At 45.5% G+C, this 20,404-nt stretch overlaps 1 protein-coding gene across 1 annotated transcript in view; it reads right to left on the bottom strand.

The window, feature by feature from the left end:
* LOC138522062 (RLA class I histocompatibility antigen, alpha chain 19-1-like) overlaps positions 1 to 20,404 on the bottom strand; it is a 285,577-nt gene that overhangs the window by 93,811 nt on the left and 171,362 nt on the right. The window lies entirely within an intron of this gene.

The following is a 20,404-nucleotide window of genomic DNA, read 5'->3' as shown; positions in this document are numbered from 1 at the left end:
GGCGAGCATCGGATAAATAGGTTTGGACGGAGGACATCATTTATGTGAGACATTCTGAGGAATACTAGTTTGTCATTTTCTTTTTTAAGATGGGGAACCTCATCGTAGACATGGGACTAGTTCTGGTTGTTCTTTTCTTTAATAAACACACTTGAAACAGGTCTTCTCGTCGGTCTTCTGTGTCTGACTTACCACAATATATCTTTGTATAGAACCTTGATTGGGCATTCTTTTATTTTGGAACATTCCTACTATGGCCTTTCAGGTTGCTACTGTCCTGACATTTACACCCCTCTTAAGAGTACAGCCTGACCTCAGCCCATGAAGGAGGTATATCTCTTGACTGTGCCCATTTCACCTTTATGATTGGGGTCACTGCTGGTTTGTAATAGTGTGAGGGTGGTTTAGCCACTACTCAGTCTTTTACTCCTGCCGGGCAGTAGTCATGTCATAACGCCCTCACCAGAGGGCTATGGAAAGGTCTTCCTAACATGCACTACATCCCCCATAGAGTCAGCAAAGAGGGAAAGCGAATTTTAAAATGGCAAAGGGCATTATGTCCCATTTAAAGCTAGCAAGAGGCAGGGAGGATGGGAGAGTCCTTAATAGCGCCTGGGGGAGAGGCACTGGACAATCAAGAGGCCAGGAACATAAGCATGATCTACCAGCAACAGCCAGTCCTCCCTCATGCCCTCCCCTGTCTCTGCCCCCCGTGGCAGGTCAGAAGAATAACACAGACTCTGGATTGCCATCTCACAATTGTATTTTATTAAATGAAAGATGAAAAAAGTAGCTTTCCCTAGACTAAGGGTGTTCCCTACCTAACAAAGCTAACTAAGGTGCTCGTCAGTCATCACAAGAGTCCCAAACTGTGCCACTGGAGCACTAATTGACACCCATTTTAGACTAGTTTGGACTCATTCCCATAAGCCTCCCTGGACAATATCTATTCATAATTTTGTCTTTACGCTTGCAAGACTTTGGAACTTCCTTATTTCATTTCACAAACTACATATCACATAATGCACCTTGTGCCAGTTCTCATGTCCTGGCTATTCCTATGCAGCAGTCTTAGAACTACAATCCCCATAAGCCTTAGCGATCAGTGCTGCTTTCACTTTCCCAGGACCAAAGAGGGAGGAGGAAGATTACCTTCAGGTGTGATGCTCCAGGTGCTGCTAATGAGCCTGCTTCAGCAGAGGGATGGTCAGCATGTAAGCAGCTGCCTGCAGGAGCACAGGGCTCTTGCATGGAGTTCACTCACAACCTTTGATCCTTGGATTACCACCCTTTCTCTTTTGCTTCCAGAGCTTGCTCTTGTTCCAGTGCCCCGTGCTCCCTGCCTTGCAACCCTGTTACTATGCCTACACTGCCCTGCACCTCTGCCTTCACTCCCATGCCCTCCGCCCTGCACCTCTGTGCTCCCTGTCTTGCAGCTCTGCTACTCTGCCTGTACTACCCTGCACCTCTGTGCTCCCTGCCTTGCAGCTCTGCTACTCTGCCTACAATGCCCTGCACCTCTGTGCTTCCTGCACTGCAGCCCTGTGACCGTGCTTGCAGTCCTCTGTTCCCTGTCTGCAGCCCCTTGCTCTCTACCACCTATCATCTTGTTCCTTGCCTGCAGTTCTTTGTTCTGTGCCCATAGTCCGTGTTACCTGGCTTTAGATTCCAGTCCTGAGTTTCCTTGTTTTCTGTCTGCAGTCCTGCCCTTGTTATTCCAGGCCACTGTTTCAGTTCCTTGCCACCAGTATTCAGTTCAGTCCTTGCTATCCTATTCCAGAGGTTCAGTCCTGAGTTTTCTTGCTCCTGATCTCTAGTTCAGTCCACTGTTCCTTGATTCCGGTCCTTACGTTCTAGTCTGCAGTTCCAGTCTCCTGTTCCATTGCACTTAGATTATTTTCTTCTTGCGTTTCCTCTTTCTTCCTGGTCTCTGTCCTGAACCTTGCTTACTTTGACTTCCTATCCTTCCCTGGATATTTCTGTTACTGTTCTTGTCCTCAGTTGTGCTTGTGTAATTCCTTTGTTCAGAGTTTGGCTGCTGGGTTTCCCAGCAGGCAATCTCTGCCCCTTTCCTTTGTCACGTTTCAGTATTGCACCATTTGCCATATTGGTTTTTTTTTCTTGTTAACGGTGTGCTGGTTCCTGCTTCAGGAGGCAGTCATTGTTCAGTTCCTGCTGGACCCGTACAGGCTTCAGTCTTGCGAGTACTGTTTCCTTGTTTGTGCCTTAGGCAGAGGTCGAAGTGGGCGGGAGCGGTCGGGAGCGGTGCTCCTATACTTTTATTTTTAAATTTCATCGTTCCTATACTTTTATTTTTAAAAGAAACCGTTCTGGAACGGTTTCGTTTTAAAATAAAAGTGTAGGAAGAAGTTGAAGCTTGCACTTCAGTGCACTGCACTAAATATTCCCATAAAGAGCACGTGTGTTTGTTTGGGGGTTTGGATTGTGTGTCGGAGGGGTGTTGTGATGGGGTTTGTGGGGAGCAGGGGCAGATCAGCGGGGAACATAGTTCCACTACTTCTTTTCATACACATCGACCACTGGCCTTAGGGTCCAGACACAGACACCCATTCCTGCTGCTCCTTTCCATGAGCATTTAGAGTGGGGCCCTGTAACAGTAACCAGCTCAGAGGGCTAGAGTTTCACCAGACCCTGAGGGAAATTCTTCCCCCATTCTGTGCACACCTCCAGTGGGAAGCTAAAGTTGCACTCTCTAACCCTTCCTGTTCACTGCCTCTGTTGCCTGTCTGGAGTGCTTGCCTATCCTTTCTTGTCTGCAGGATTCCTTACAATCCTGTCTCTTGTGCATGTTTCTCCCCTCTGCTTTGTGGGCACGTCTCTGCCCTCAAGCCCCTGACGCAAACCAAGTTCTGTCCACTGTCCAAACTAACCTATCCTGACCCTACCACTATAAGAATTACTAAGGAACAGGAGAATGGCTCCCTTCTCATGTGAGCTGGTTTCTCAGCAAGTTCAGTTCAATCAAGAATTTTTAGGTGGTAACTACTTTTATCAACTCGCACAGTTCAGACACTGGGTTCTTTCAACAGTCTCTTTCACTAATGATTCTCACTCTCCTTGTACACTCTCGAAAGGGACAAGTATGAACGTTCCAGTGATGATTCTCAGCAGCCTCACAGTCTCTTTCACTAATGATACTCACTCTCCTTGTACACTCTCGAATGGGACAGGTATGAAAATTCCAGTGAAGATTCTCAGCCTCCTCACAGTCTCTTTCACTAATGAGTCTCACTCTCCTTGTACACTATCAAATGGGACGAGTATGAATGTTCCAGTGATGATTCTTAGCCTCCTCAGAGTCTCTTTCACTAATGATTATCACTCTCCTTGTACACTCTCGATGGGACGAGTATGAACATTCCAGTGATGATTCTCAGCCTCCTCACAGTCTCTTACACTAGTGATTCTCATTCTCCTTGTACACTCTCGAATTGGATGAGTATGAACGTTCCAGTGATGATTCTCAGCCTCCTCACAGTCTCTTTCACTAATGATTCTCACTCTCCTTGTACACTCTAGAATGGGACGAGTATGAACGTTCCAGTGATGATTCTCAGCCTCCTCACAGTCTCTTTCACTAATGATTCTCGCTCTCCTTGTACACTCTCGAATGGGATGAGTATGAACATTCCAGTGATGATTCTCAGCCTCTCACAGTCTCTGTCACTAATGAGTCTCACTCTCCTCGTACACTGTCGAATGGGACGAGTATGAACGTTCCAGTGATGATTCTCAGCCTCCTCACAGTCTCTTTCACTAATGATTCTCGCTCTCCTTGTACACTCTCGAATGGGATGAGTATGAACATTCCAGTGATGATTCTCAGCCTCTCACAGTCTCTGTCACTAATGAGTCTCACTCTCCTCGTACACTGTCGAATGGGACGAGTATGAACGTTCCAGTGATGATTCTCAGCCTCCTCACAGTCTCTTTCACTAATGATTCTCACTCTCCTCGTACACTGTCGAATGGGACGAGTATGAACGTTCCAGTGAGGATTCTCAGCCTCCTCACAGTCTCTTTCACTAATGATTCTCACTCTCCTTGTACGCTCTCGGTGGGACGAGTATGAATGATCCAGTGATGATTCTCAGCCTCCTCACAGTCTCTGTCACTAATGATTCTCACTCTCCTCATGCACTGTCGAATGGGACGAGTATGAATGATCCAGTGATAATTCTCAGCCTCCTCACAGTCTCTTTCACTAATGATTCTCACTCTCCTTGTACACTCTCGAATGGGACGAGTATGAATGATCCAGTGATGATTCTCAGCCTCCTCACAGTCTCTTTCACTAATGAATGTCACTCTCCTTGTAGACTCTAGAATGGGAAGAATATGAATGTTCCAGTGATGATTCACAGCCTCCTCACAGTCTCTGTCACTAATGATTCTCACTCTCCTTGTACACTGTCGAATGGGACGGGTATGAACGTTCCAGTGATGATTCTCAGCTTCCTCACAGTCTCTTTCACTAATGATTCTCACTCTCCTCGTACACTCTAGAATGGGACGAGTATGAACGTTCCAGTGATGATTCTCAGCCTCCTCAGGTATTCAACAATTTATCCTGACTGGAATGGGTATGTGCGTTCCAATAATGAATCCATCCTTTCTCGTATATTCTTGACTCTTCATCTCGACTGGGAGGAGTATGCAAGCTCCAGTTATCAGCAGTCCCCCTCCCGGATCTCCCGCTTTCCCGGTTACCTTTATTTTTCAGGAATAATGTCATCAGGAGTTGTGGCAGGTTGGGACCCTCTTCCTTGGATGTCAGGTTGGCTTCTCCACCCTTCTCTACTCCGATCGGCTCGCTCTGTGATGCCTTTAGGAAAGTGGTATTGGTGTCATTAATGGGCTTCCAGGCCCACCCGGATACGGTCACGCCACCAGCTGGTGCTCTCTTTCAGGATGCGTTGCATCCACTTCAGTCTATCGCGTCTCACTCTTCCTCGAGTGTCACGCATTAGAAACTGCACTCCGGTTTCTTTCCAGCATCGGACACTGTGCGTCCAAGTTTCTCTCAGCCTTTCTCCCCCAGCTGATTGGAAACTGGTGGCTTCTCCTCTTACGAAGGTCTATGCCTCCAAGATTTTGAATGCTATCGTGGATCTTCCCCCGGCATAGTGTCTTCCCCTGGCATAGTGTCAAAGTCCTTCTTCTCTGTTTTATTTACACTCTCTATTCCTCCAGTGATTTTCTTCATCTCAATACCACAAGTATTTCTTCACAGGTACACACTCAGAGGTTTTGATTGACAATAACACATTTTAGTTTGTTCTTCATGTTTCGTTCACTGGGTGTTTTTAAAGATGGGTTATGGATATGTTGCTTTCTGACTTTTCTTTTTACGAAATGGAAATAATTTTATTTTGAAGTCAGTACGAAGAAATGATTTCATTTTGAAACCCGAGCCTCCCACCCCTACAGGACATGGATGGCTCCTGTGCTCTGCTGTGCATGACATGAACCAGAGCTGGTTCCTTGTGTGTGTGCATGCGTGCTGGTGCATGGGAGCCAGACTCATGCCTGCAGAGGAGGAGCTGCAGCAACGCATTCTGAAAGGTAAGGACAAATATTTTTTAAATGTAATAGTGTGTGTGAGTTATGTAATGTATGTGTGTGTATAAATCATGTAGTGTGTGTGTATTGTCTTGTATTGTATTCTGTTATTTATATAGCGCCCTTTCCCCACTTGTGTGGCCTCAATGCGCTTTTTTCCTTGGTTGAACGCCCTTGGTGACCATAGTCGATGTCGATAGAGAGTTCTAGGGGGGTTCGTTTAGGAGATGCATGTGTGCATGTTGCCGTTCTAGGACTTAGGTGGCTGGCAAGGCTTGACTAAGCAGCTCAAGAGAGGTCAGACACATTGGTGGGTGCTGTTGAGGGTTAGAGATAGATTCCTATTTTTGAGAGAGTTTATGTGGGTCAGCTATACCAAATTCCTTTCGGTGGTGGTCGCTGCGTGCTAGTGATAGAGGTGTTGAGGTACGTCAGGTGTTTCAGTCTGGACGGCTATGTGTGCAGTAGGCCGGATGTGCTAAGCCATAGGCATATTCTAACATGCATGGATGCTTGGCCGTGCCTGCGGCCTGTGTCGACGCTAGTGGTGCGAGCTATATGTACCGTAGGTTCAAGAGTCCTGTATATTGTGAGGGAGGCCTACACCTAACAGTGAAATTTAAGAACAAGGCTAAGCACAGCTAGATTCCAGAGTCCTGTATAGTGGGAGAGAGGCCTACACCTGACAATGCAATGGAGTACAAGGCTAAACAAGCTAGAGCCTACACTAACAGTGCAAAATGAGTAGAGGGCTAAGAAGAGAATCCTTGAGTAGCGAGTCCCAGGTGCCCCCCTGCAGTATGTTTCGTCATATAGTAAGCCAAGAGAGGCTGTGCCTAAATTGAGAAACCTCTATGGTCGGCAGGCGGCCCTGGCTTCGTGGTGCTGGGGGTCTCCAATTAAAACGAGCAAACGGAGGGTGTTACCCCTCGATTTGTGTAGGTGGAGGGGGGGACTAGGCATGAAAGGCTGTGGGTTACAGCCGAATGTATAGTAAGTATCCGTAATGTAACAGTCATCGAGAGCTTGTTGGACCTAGCTTGGTGAATAGGGATATGGGGGGGTTGCTAGTGGTGGGAGCTTCCCAGGGTGAGTGTTGCGGGTTAACAGAGGCAGTGATGTGCGTGTGCTAGCCAGGGCCCTTGTCTCGTATTGTCTCATGTGGACTGGTGGGCACGGTTACGTAGTAAGTGTGAGGCGAGTGTTGCCACTGCGAAGGCTGCTGGCTTAGCTTGGGTGCTTGTAGGGTTGGAATGTCGTTGTGGGTGGGATGTTGGTGGATCAGGAAAGCCACAACAAAAGCTGCTGGCTTACCTTGAGTTCTAGGCGGCGGGCAGTGTTGTTGAGCGGAGAGTGGTGATGTATCAGGTGAAACCGCTGCGAGAGCTGCCGGCCCCCGAGTTATGATCGAAAGCGGTGGAGTTTATTAGGGGTGTATTCACAGGGTGCAGTGGTTTAGGAGAGTATTGGAAAGAGCCAGGTTTTAAGGGCCTTCCTGAATGTCAGGTGGTTTTTGATGTTGCGAATGTGTAGGGGGATGGAATTCCAGATGATTGGCGCTTGGACGGAGAAGGAAGAGCTGCCAAGTTTTATGGAGCTATTCGGTGGGATCACTAGACGAAATGCATTGCGAGATCTGAGATTCCTGGAAGGTTGGTAAGAGACAATTTTGTCTCGCAGGAATTCCGGGCCAGTGTAGTGGATTGCGTGATGGGTGATACACATGGCTACAAAGGTGGTGCGCCGAGCAATCGGGAGCCAGTGGAGGGCTCTCAGTCCAGGGCTGATGTGTTCTCTGGAGGGAAGGTTAATGAGAAGGTGTGTGGCCGCATTTTGGATTCTTTGGGAGTTTCCGTAGTTGGGATGCAGGGGCTCCTAGGTAAAGGCAGTTTCCATAGTCAAGGTGAGAGAGGATGATGGAGTTGATAGCCGAGAAGCAGTGGGGATAGGTGAGGTAGAGGAAAATCTGCCTGAGAATCTGTAGGTGAAAGAAACAGGTTTTGGATATGCTGGTGGTGTGTTGGGTGAGGGATAGATCTGAGTCGAATTCACATCCTAGGGATTCGGGCGAAGGGATTGGTTGGGGGATGAGAAATGTTTTCCCGAAGAGTACGATTTCGGTTTTCCCAGGGTTGAGGAGGAGATGGTTGGTCGTTATCCAGTGATCAATATCAGAGAGGCAGGATGACAGGTCCGGGCTGCCGAATCCCCAGTATTTGGGATTTTGAAGATGATCTGGTTATCATTGCGTAGTTGTAGCAGGTAAGGTTGTATGAACTGATGATTGCGGGAATGGATTGTATGAAGAAGTTGAAGATTAGTGGTCATGTGGATGCTCCTTGGGGAGCACCTTTGCAAATTGGACGTGATATGGATGTAAATGGGTCGAGGTGCATCATTTGCGACCGGTTAGATATGAAGGAAGAGATCCACGACAGGGCTGTGCTTTTGATTCCTAGTGTTTGTAGTCTGTCTAATAGAATCATGTGATCGATGGTATCGAAAGCTGAGGAAAGGTCTAGAAGGATGAGAAACACGCAGCCGTCTGCGTCAGCTGTTCTTTTTAGGTTGTCCCAGGTGGAGACTAGGGAGGCTTCTGTTCCCCTTAGTGGTCTGAAACCTGATTCTGCTGGGTCTAGGAGGTTATTAGATTCAGCAAATTGGCCAAGCTGTTTGTAAGCCGCGCGGTCAATTAATTTGGCGATGTAACGTGTATTGGAGATAGGTTGGTAGTTTTGGGGAAGAAGCGGGTCAAGCGTCGGTTTTTTGAGAACGGGTTTGGTGTAGGATGTTTTTAGGGCTTTCGGGAGGATCCTGACGTGAGTGAGTGGTTAAGGATTGTGCAAGCGACATTACCTGCAAAGGTGGCGGTTAGTATTTTCTTGAGCAAGTTGGGTCAGCACGGGTCTTCCGGAGAGCCTGACGGGCGGCTGGTCACTATCAGCGACAGGAATTCCTGGTGTGTGATGGGAGAGAAAGAGTCAAAATGAAGATTGTGAATGGGGTGGGATTTGTGTGGGGTGCTGCGGGTGTGTGGTGGTGGTAGGATTTTTAGTTTGGCGATGATGGCGTTGTGTCTTTCGTTGGTGGTGTTGTAGAAGTGGAGCGAGAGGGTGTCGCATAAGGCTTGGGATGATCAAGCGAGAACATGAGGGGGATTTTAATTCTGCTTTGATTTTATGTAGTTCATTACTAGGGTTGCAAGCATTTTGGATTCGGTTCCCATAGAACGATTTCTTGCTTTTTCTGATTTCCAATCTTTAGGTTCTGGTTGTCCTTGCTAGGGTGGTTTTGTTTTGGGCTGAAGGGTCGGCTCTCCAGGCCTGTTCCAGACAGTGCTTGAGAGTTTTGAGGAGTTTGAGATTGGGGGAGAACCACTTTGGTGATGCTCCACATCTCTGCGAGGAACATTTTGATGGGGTGAGGGGTTTGAGGGCATTGGTAAGCCAGAGGTCGAAGGAGTGGATTGCCAGTGGTCCTTCTGCTAGGGAGAAAGAGTTGAGGGAGTTGCGGAGTAAGAGTTCAAGATCTGGGGTGATTACCACTTTGTTCCATAATGGAAAAGTGGAAGGGGCAGTTTGTGGAGGACGTGTTGGGTGTTGGCTGCTGACCACGGTGTTGACCGGTATGGTGAAACAGAGTGCTGAGTGATCCGACCATGACAGTGGGCGCAGGGGTTGGGTGGATATGTTTGTGGTGCTGAATATTGCATCAAGGGTGTGGCCTCTCGTGTGGATGTGTGATGTTTCAGATTGAGTGCATCTAGACTGTCTGTAAGTGACCTGGTCATGGGGTTTGATGGTGAGTCGAACCATATGTTGAAGTCTCCTGAGAGTTGGGTGTTTCATGAGGTTGGCGGCCAGAGCTTCACCAAATGTATCTGCAAAGTTTTTGTTATAGCCGGGGGGTCTGTAGAGGAGTAGAAAGCTGTGTGAGGTGGATGGTGCGAGTCGGATTTCTACCAGAAGGGATTCGTAATCGGTGGTGCTGGTGGAGGTGTCCTTAGTTAATAGCTTGAATTGGTCTTTGTGTAATATTGCAAGCCCACCTCCCCTACGAGATCTGTTCCGAACGGTGAGAATGTAACCAGGTGGGAAGGTCTCATACACGAGAGGTTCGTGGTCATCCGAGAACCAGATCTCAGTAATGAAGAGGGTGTCTGGGTTTTCTTCTGTCATGAGGTCGAAGATGTGGAGTTTGTTTTTGGAAATAGACCTGCCGTTGATGAGGTTGCAGGATATTTGGAGGGATGCCTTTGTGGGTGGTGTTTGGGGGAAGAGCGGGGTCTGCTGTGGGGAGAGGCAGTGAGGGGGGAAGGTGGAGTGTGGGGAAGAGGAAGTAGTTGGAGTGGGTGGACAGGGGAGGGAGGTGAAGAGCGCTAGGACTGGGTTGGGTGCGGGCAGTGAGGTTTCGCTCCTATATTGCGGTGGCAGGGGTTGCGAACTGTGTCGGAGAACGGGAGATGCTAGGGGTGGCATTAGCTGACTGCAGTCTCGCCCTTTCCTTGCATTATGTGCGGTCATGGGAGTGTGGGAGACAGTGGGTGGTTCTCTGGTGAGGAGGTTTGGCTAGAGCTTCTCTTGCTGCGCTAAGTGAGGGGAAGTGGGAGGTGGGAGTGGTCTGTAGATGGTTAGGGGAATGTGAATGTGCTGCGTCGGGGATTGTGTGTTCCGTGGGTGGGAACTTTCTGGTCTGTCTCTCCAACTTGCTGCTCTTAATTGTGTAGATCGAGATCTACGGGTAGGGGAGAGAGTGAGAGTTTGGGGTTGGAGGGTATGGATGGGGCAGGGGAGAAAAGGGGGGTGAGGGATGCCAGATGGATGTGCGCTGTGGAAGTGGGGTGGGCTGTGTGGCAGTGTGGGTAAAGAGTGATGGGTCTCAGTGGGGCGAGAGGTGCGCCCGGGAGCTGTATGGCCAGTGAGTGACATGGTACCTCGATGACTGTTACGGATTGAGAACTAAGTTTCACGATGGAGGTTGAGTGCCAGGTAGAACAGGACAACCTTTGTGTGTGACACAAGACACAGCTAGATTTGAGAGTCCTGCATAGTGGGAAAGGGCCTCCCCCTGACAATGCAATGTATGCACAAGACTAAACACAGCTACCTAACAATGCAAATGTTATACTGGCTGGGCATGCTTGTATGAGTGTATGGTGAATGAATGCATGTATAAAGGAGCAAGTGGTGAGTGAATGTGTGTGCTTTGTTAAATAGATTAATTACCAGTAATCTTTATTACTCTTAGTGCCACTCTTCCTCGTCCCACTACTTGCCTATGAACCACCTTGCCTCATATATAAGTACTGGGACGAGGAAGCGGGACATTGAGGTAATACTCGGCCGAAGAGTTTATTTTGGGGGTTGGAGGAGGGTGGGAGGGAAATGAGACGTGCGGGAGAAGTGGGGTACGAGAGGGGTGCCCTAATACATCAAGGTCATCAATGATAAACCAGGCATGACCGGTATTAGTAAAAGAGAAAAAAGGACAATAGAAGCACACCCTATTTGAACAGATAGAGAATAGTGTGTAAAAAAGTCTAGGTAGTAGGTAAATTACTGAAAGAAAATTCTAAAGGTGCAGGGGAGAGAAATGCAACCTTGACACCTAGGTTGAGCTAAGTACTAGAAACAACAAACGAGTTCCCAATTTGGGAACTCCCGTCCCCTGCACACTTTTGTATGTCTGGAATACCAGACCAATAATTCATAATTTTGAATAAGTCATATTTAAGAAAATTACATCTATTAGAAAAAGAACACTTTTGTAATAATGATCGTTCAGTCAATTTTGATCACAAGAATAAATCTTCGTTTTATTCATGATGGTGGAGCTGTGGAGGGCCCAACGCGTTTCGAGAGGTAACACTCTTCATCAGGGGCAAGAACTAATTCTGGAAAACAATATATATATATATACAATATTTACATTAAAAAAGTTTTACATTCAAACATTTATTTTGTTGAAAAAAACAGTTTTATACACAACAGCCTTAGGTGAAACATACCCGTGTACTATTAGATATTATCTTCAAAAAACCTCAGTTAAAGACTCAAGACCAACATCAGTGTAATAGGGAAATTCAATCCCATTAGAACGGAGTTAGTAAATGCCAAAATGCACGACTAGTGCGGTGAAGTAGGGTTCCCTGTCTATCTATTGGACAACTTTAATAGTGATGGAAAACTGTCTAACAGCTTCGTAAAAGGAAAAATCACATTAATGGTAATACCAATAACTGCAGCGATGTGTTTATTTTGGGAATAGAGATTATAAGAATCAGTTATGGAAGGTATATAAATCGACTCTGGAGTGTAAAGTCTGAGGAAAGTTTGAAATGCTAACCTTGTGATATATCTGCGATTCACAAAGTGTAAGAGAAATCTTCAAGATCTTGGAACACAGGATGACGGTGCTCAAGGAATTCAGGGCACTAGACTCTCTACAAAAGTAAGGAGTCATGTAATAGTTAGCTGAATCGAACTTTTTTTAAAATTATCTAGGAATCATAAAAGGGTGATACTAGGACTCACTCAGAAATAAAGGGTGTTTCAAGCAGAAATGCAGAGTCCAGTAGGGGCAGTCTGAAAGACAAGCTAGGATAGCTCGGCCAAACTCCAGTACAGGGCAGGGTTCAGCGATAAGGCTGCAAAAAGTAAGTAAACTAGTCAAGATAAAGGCTAGTTATTAAGAGGTAGAGTTATAAGAGCTCCTTAGAGCTATGTACCAAAAGTAACAAAAAATTACCTGCAGCTTCCAGAGTTGCCAAAGGAATCCGGAGATCCGGGGAGGACATCAGATTCCCTTCGCAACGCTCAGGCGACTTAAATACACATCATGACGTCACTACGCGCATGCGTGTGTGACGCAGTGGAGTGGTTAAAAGAAATCTTTAAAGTGTTGAAAAATGCCGTCATGAGGTGGATTCAGAGGAAGGGTGCTGCGCATAATCATTGCAGCAAGGTAAGTACTAAATAATAGAAGTTACTGAGAGTCACTTGTATTTTGTGGCGTTTACATAGTGACGTCATCACGCCGGTGCGTGAGTGACGTCATATGTAAACAAAGCACGAGTAAAGAAAATGATGTAATAGTTAAAAGAAATTAGTGGAAAAGGAAGAGGACATTAACAAGAGGTCCATCATCTTGATCAAAAGCACATAAGGTTCCCAGGTAACATAATAATCATGGCGGAACTAGTCGGCATAATGGAAAAAGAGGGGTACTCGAGACTATCAAAAGAGCTCATCAGTAGTTCTGATCTCATAAGAGGGGGTGTCCTTGGTGAGTGTCTCACGGGAAATACATACTACCCAAATGGACTCGAAGGTGAAAAAAGGGGGTTCCTTCACTATAATAAAGAGTCAAACCTTTGTGTACACTTAGGGGGATCATTTTGCAATAGTTAAGTGTGGAACAATCAGGAGATACACCCATGTACTTCACATGTAATACCTTATAATAGTCAAGAACTCTAGTCAAACAAAGAACCATATTTAGTAATTGGTTAATTCTTCTGCCCAGGACATGGTTCACATTCTGATGGGTAATCTAGAGTACAGCAAGTGTCTAAGTAGCAAGTGTACAACACTTTGTAGAGAAGAGAGGTAAAAGGACAGAGAGAACCTGTTTTCCTTATATAAAGGGTCCCAAATAATAATCTTCGTTGAGGCCAAGAGGTGACATGGCATCAAGTTTGTGAATCCAATAGAGTTCTCTTTGGGAAAGTATTTTGGGTAGGTCCCCACCCCTTGGGAATGGATGTATTACTTCCAATATTGCAAATCTCATTTGTGAGATGTTGTGGTTGTTGTCCCTGAAATGTCGGAAGACAGGAGATTTGAGGTTTTTTGTTCTAATCTGGGACTTATGTTCGGTCCATCTTTCTTTCGCACGTCTACTTGTCTTGCCCACATAGTACTTGCCACAGGGGCATCTGATGGTGTAGATGACATTTTTAGATTCGCAGGTTGAGTAGTGTTTCAGGGGGATCTTTTTCCCATTGTTTGGATGCCTAATGTGGTCTCCCTTTATAACGTTGGAACAGTGCTGGCAATTAAGACATGGGAAGGTTCCATTTTTTTGTTTAGTGAGTATCCTCTGAGTAGGTTTCTTTACTCTTTCTGCTTTGAGCAGAGTGTCTCAAAAGTTTTTCCCTCTTTTGTATGCTAGCATAGGAGGGGCTGGAAATAGCCGATTCAAATTGGGGTCAGATTTGATCAAATCCCAGTTTTTGGTAATAATCTTTTTAATTTGAAAGCTTTGTGCTGAGTATTTTAAGGTGTAGATCAGATTGGATTTCGTTTGTTTGGTCTGTTTAGATAGTAGAGTTTCCCTTGGGTTAGCCGCTGTCCTTGTGATTGCTTGTGTAACCACTTCCTCTGGAAATCCTCTTTTCAAAAACCTTTCTCGCATATTCTCAAACTCAGTCTGAAGTCTTTCAGTATTTGAAGTAATCCGTTTAGCCCGTAAGAGCTGACTGTAGGGAAGATTTTCCTTTAGGTGCTTTGGGTGGAAACTGTTATAGTGCAAGGAGTTATTAACATCAGTAGGTTTTCTGTACATTGATGTTGTTAATTCCATGTTTTTCCATTCCACAGTGACGCCCAAAAAATTAACCAGAGGTCTGCCAATTTCAATCGTAAATTTTATACGAGGATTACATTGGTTGATATATTCCCAAAATTTGGTCAATTCTTGTTCTGTGCCATTCCAGATACCAAAGATATCGTCAATGTATCTTATCCAGCAATGTATTTTGTTTTTCCAATGAGGGTGATCCAAAACATGAGTTTTTTCAAAGAAAAACATAAAGATATTAGCATAAGAGGGGGCCACGGCTGAGCCCATGGAGGTTCCCGAGATCTGTAAGTAGTATTGCTCATTAAACCTAAAATAGTTAGATAGGATAAGGTTAATGAGTTCAATTGCAAAGGTTTTCTGAATGTGGATATTATCATTTCTTAGAAGGAACCATTCTAAGGCAGCTATTCCTTCATTATGTGGAATCGAAGTATATAAGCTACTTACGTCCATAGAGAACACTAGAGGATTTGGAAATTCGATCTTAAGTGAGTTTATTGTCTGTAGGAAGTGTGTTGTATCTTTCAGGTATGTCGGTATTGTCTGCACCAGTGGTTGGAGTGCAGTGTCTAGATAGACAGCCAAAGGTTGGAAAATGCTATTGGTACCTGCTACGATTGGTCTGAAGGGTGGGTTGTTTAAATCTTTATGCATTTTTGGTAATCCATAGAAAACTGGAATCATAGGGTTGGCTTTGATCAAATATTCTTCAGTTTTATCGGATATCCAATAGATTGAGCTTGCTTTATCCACCACCTGTTTTATTCCAATACATATATTGTTAGTCGGATCGTTATCCAATGGGAGATATGTTTGTCTGTCTTCCAATAATCTCAAACAACCAGCATTGTAAAAGTTAGTGTCCATTAGTACCAAGGCTCCTCCTTTATTGGCTTGTTTGATAGTTAAAGAGCTATCCTCGGCAAGATCTCTGATTATTTTGAGTTGATGTCTACGTATGTTTTGTTTCATGGGTCCATGGTATCATACTAATGGACACTAACTTTTACAATGCTGGTTGTTTGAGATTATTGGAAGACAGACAAACATATCTCCCATTGGATAACGATCCGACTAACAATATATGTATTGGAATAAAACAGGTGGTGGATAAAGCAAGCTCAATGGATTGGATATCCGATAAAACTGAAGAATATTTGAGCAAAGCCAACCCTATGATTCCAGTTTTCTATGGATTACCGAAAATTCATAAAGACTTAAACAACCCACCCTTCAGACCAATCGTAGCAGGTACCAATAGCATTTTCCAACCTTTGGCTGTCTATCTAGACACTGCACTCCAACCACTGGTGCAGACAATACCGACATACCTGAAAGATACAACACACTTCCTACAGACAATAAACTCACTTAAGATCGAATTTCCAAATCCTCTAGTGTTCTCTATGGACGTAAGTAGCCTATATACTTCGATTCCACATAATGAAGGAATAGCTGCCTTAGAATGGTTCCTTCTAAGAAATGATAATATCCAGATTCAGAAAACCTTTGTGATTGAACTCATTAACCTTATCCTATCTAACTATTTTAGGTTTAATGAGCAATACTACTTACAGATCTCGGGAACCTCCATGGGCTCCGCCGTGGCCCCCTCTTATGCTAATATCTTTATGTTTTTCTTTGAAAAAACTCATGTTTTGGATCACCCTCATTGGAAAAACAAAATACATTGCTGGATAAGATACATTGACGATATCTTTGGTATCTGGAATGGCACAGAACAAGAATTGACCAAATTTTGGGAATACATCAACCAATGTAATCCTCGTATAAAATTTACGATTGAAGTTGGCAGACCTCAGGTTAATTTTTTGGACGTCACTGTGGAATGGAAAAACGTGGAATTAACAACATCAATGTACAGAAAACCTACTGATGTTAATACCTCCTTGCACTATAACAGTTTCCACCCAAAGCACCTAAAGGAAAATCTTCCCTACAGTCAGCTCTTATGGGCTAAACGCAGTGGCCTAACAGGGGCCCCCGCAGCCCCTGCGGTGCGGGGGGGCCCCCACGCCATCGTCGCTGAGGGGGTCATGTCGCCGCTCTCCCAGCAACATCACTGTGCTCTGTGCTGCTGCTGCACTACAGTTCTCACTGCAGTGGGCCACGGCGCTGCCTCGGCTGGCAGCGGTGAGGGGTGAAGACTTCAGTTAGTCAGGAAGGCATTGGCAACAGTTGCACATCGCCGAGGCGAGCTGGAGCACACAGCGCACGCACAGTTATGGCAAGCCCTGCCTTCGCGCATGCCACAAGCGCTGTCTTACAGAGGAGAGCGAGGCGAGCCTGACCCTGACAGTCACGTGCTGACTGTTATACTGAGAGAGAGGAGCAAGGAGTGAGTCGGGTCACCCGCCTGTGTCGGACAGGATTGGGACTCTCAAGATAAGTAATTTAGAATTTAACTGCTGCAGGCTGGCAGGCAAGTCAAGTACTACATTGTACTGGTGCGTGCGTCATGTCAGGCACTGCCAGCATGCGTTATGCTGGCTGCTCAGCTGCTGCTCTGTGCTTCCTGCTCTCTGAGCAGATTGTATTTTCACACGCCGACTGTGCGGCCGTGGGGGCCCGAGGCGTCCTCCTGGACCAGGAGGTTGAACATGTCTTTTATTGTTTATCTTCTGTGTTAAGTGAGAGTTCTGTGGTTGATTCTGTAAAGTCCTGAGTAGCAGTTAGGGTTTACGTGATAGTATTGTTTTTATAGCGGAAGATAAAAAGTGAACATTTGCTTTGTGTGTCTTCTTGTGCTTTGACCCTGAGGTGAAATCCCCAGGCAAAGAACTGCAGGGCAGGGGGCGTGGGTCTGTGTCATTTGTTAACTTTTCCCCGAAAAAGTTCCCCTGCACATTACATTGGATGCTTTTTTTTCTTCAAACGTGCTTACGGGAGAACTCAATGAGTTTGTTGCTGTAGGGGGCCCTTGGACTGCATCATCAAAGGGAGGGTTGGGGCCAAATAGCGCCCAGAAATGCGTTGTTATGTACAAGTGTACCATCTCTAGATCATGTTTATTTATTTATTTGCATTTTTAAAGCGCTCACACAGCCCGGGGGCATCGAGGCGCCGTTACAGAATTTGTTTTTGTTGTCGTTTTTGTTGCATATTTATAACGCGCTTAATACCCAGAGGTTTCTAAGCGCGGACCCGGGGATCGAACCTGTGTTGCTTCATGCCGTCTTGCTTCCAAGGCGAGCACGTTGCCACTGAGCTATCCTCCCGGTGCTACGAGGTCCAGACCTAGGAAAATCAGCAAGTACCTCAAGCAATCCAGACGTTCCCATGAATGCCAGCCCGTGCCATGCCCAAATCTGTCGCCCACGCCACAGAGGTGGACCCACTGTGCTTTTCCCAATTCAAAAGTTCACGGCCTGAAAGAAAAAAACACAATTGCCTGAAGCTTGGTTGATATATGTTTGTGATTCTCAGCCAAGCTTATTTCTCTGAACAGACAGTCATGTTGGTTTGTGCAGACTTGGCGGAAAAGCAAAAATTCTTTTTCGTACGCACCTAATGGATTATTATCATGCACACATTGGAACCCAGATGAGGGCTTCTTATGCATTTTTAAAATGTGTTCTTTTTCCATCGCAAGCGGAAGCTATTGTGTATTTTTTCCCCAGTGTGGAAATGCTGAGGCCGTTGGACTTCAGACCTGTTCTGGAGTCTCATTACTTTACAAGCCACCATGACCACCGACGCCAGTAACTTGGGACCGGGGGCGATATAATCGCAACCTGGGTCCAGGGGCAATGAAATGACATGGAATCTCAGGTCAGGTGCCTGTCATTTTGTGATATGTGACTAAAAGATGGCACTTGAATGTGCTATGTAAGTAAAGGGGCACCATGTACAAGAGCGGAGAGGCTATACTCTGACATAAGCCAGCCAGGGATGTTTTTCAGAGTCTGGAGGCAGAGATTGCTTAGGCTATTTTCCAGGCCTTTTCCCTTTTAGACGTCTCGATTTCTTGTCTCAAAAGTTGTAGGTTCCTGTTTTGCACAAGTCATTGGAGCCAGTTGATTTATTTCTACCAGGCTGGGAGTGGGGCAATTTATAAGCGATGGCTCATTTAACAAGCCATTGTTTTTATACGGTATGTGCTTAACATTTCAGTGTTAAGAACTGAAAGTTACTTGGGGCATTTTTCTTCACCAGGCCACAAGTGTCAGTTAGCTGATTAAACCTATGCAAAAGAGAATTGACAGGCCACACAGACAAGTTGAACTATTGTCTTTATTTTCATGTCTCTTTATTTGAAACACCAAACCTTTTCTTGTATATCACTTTTAGTTACACATGTAGCATCCCTGGGAAGGTTAACGTGTCATTTTTGCTTTGGGACATGGACTAAATGGATCAGCTTAGCAGCAAAGGTCTTTTGTCTAAACAAGCCAGCGACTGCCCAGCGCCCACCAGATGGCATCTCAATACCACTTGGCACCTTGATTAGGAAAGCAGAGTTCACCATGCAGACAGTAGTCCATGGCAAATCAATGCAGTGATATGTTTGCAGCAATGATGTGTGCGCTGCCCAAGCCACCACCCTGTTGGTTAATGGCGTTTATTCGGTGTACTCCATTATGTAACAGCACATATACCTGTTGTTTTCTGATATATCCAATGTCAATACAATAGGACACTGGAATGTTTTGTATATGTGGCTCTGACAAACATGCCATACTGTGCCCACACTTGAACACATAAAGCAATCAAAGAAGTTTCCTCAAATTGTACATCCACGAGGCCAAGCGCCCTTTCTACACTGCCACACCATGATTTTCACTAGCTGCAGGCCAGCACTAATAAGAGATGCTAATGCTAGCTCTGTTAGATAAAGCATGGGCCTGCTCGTTTTTGATGAAATAACCCCTGAGGCCTGCGTAATAGTGAGGAGGTAGTGGCTGAGGAACTGTGGACCCTTTACCACGCATTAGAAGCCGGTTTGGTTTAAAACGCTTTGTCAGCTTATTACTGGTCAGACTAAAGTTTGTAAGAGGTACAATCCTTTCAGTATTGCCTTCTGTGCATTGTTTATTGGGTCTCTTGTGTGGTATCCTGTCCTGGCTGTAGTTATAATTCCCTAAAGATGTTTCCATGTTGGGGTTGGACATGCTCACACTGAGACCCAGCCCTTCCTCATCTAAAATTCTTCAGAAACAAGAAGCAAAAGTGCCCTTGTACCCCCTTTCAGTGATTGATGTAGCAGCCATTTAATACTCGCATCCAAAAACTTAAGCTGTCCAAATGACCATGTGGTTAGAAACATTTTAATGTTAGGGTGAGTATTGTGAACCGTGATGTGAGCACCAAGCCATGCATCGGTTATGAATTTAGAGATTCGCACATACAATCCTTTTATCACAGACTTATTTATCCAATATAGAGATCTCTGATCACTGTTATAATCCTGAAATGCTCGGATTTAATGCAAAGCATGCATGAATCCTCATTGGTGCTATTTGTCCCCTTTCCCACTCTCACAGAGGTATTTTGAAAAAGTACAATAAGAGTGTACCAGACTGTCCATCTTGGAATGATAACCTACTATCAGACAATAATTCATATGGTTAGTCTAGTATTGTCCCTTGCGAAATACAAGTGAGGTGGTACGAATAGAACACCTGCAACACAGAGCCAGTGGTCAGTGGGCCCTCAGACTCCGGTAAGCTTATCACACTGTAGTGTGCCAGTACTGACAGTTTGAAACTGCATTCAGGCAAAACCTTCCATAAGAGCAGGTGACAGAAAAAACATTCACTTAGGCAGCAACAGCTGGGTTTTCACATTGTAATTCAAGTACTTTACAGAAGAATTGTAATGTAATGAAACCAGCTTCATTTATATTGCAATTAATAATTCATATTGAGGAGGGGTTTTGTCGCACGACAGAGGTGTCGTTTGGGAGTGAAGTCCACCTGGCGGCGGTAGGGGGGCATTCTGATGTTTCGCTCTAGGCACCAAGTTGGCTAGAAACTGCCCTGGATAAGGTGGAGAGGATTTGTGCATGCATCCCTCATATAGAAGCCCTTTATCTATTCAGTGGTATTCAGTATTCTCTTCTTATAACCCGCTGCAGGGAATATGCAGGTTACGGCTGGAAGCCTCGGTGTGAGGGATGGAGCCTCGGGCTAGACTCACAGAGCCTAACGGGAGAGCACGGTTTGCTTGGGAGAAAGAAGCCTGGCTGTAGCATGAGAGACACTAAGGGACGGCGCAG

Source organism: Ambystoma mexicanum, chromosome 13, assembly GCF_040938575.1.
Source record: "Ambystoma mexicanum isolate Mex_15411 chromosome 13, UKY_AmexF1_1, whole genome shotgun sequence".
Taxonomy (NCBI): Eukaryota; Metazoa; Chordata; class Amphibia; order Caudata; family Ambystomatidae; genus Ambystoma; species Ambystoma mexicanum.
This window is presented reverse-complemented; position numbering and strand designations above follow the sequence as displayed.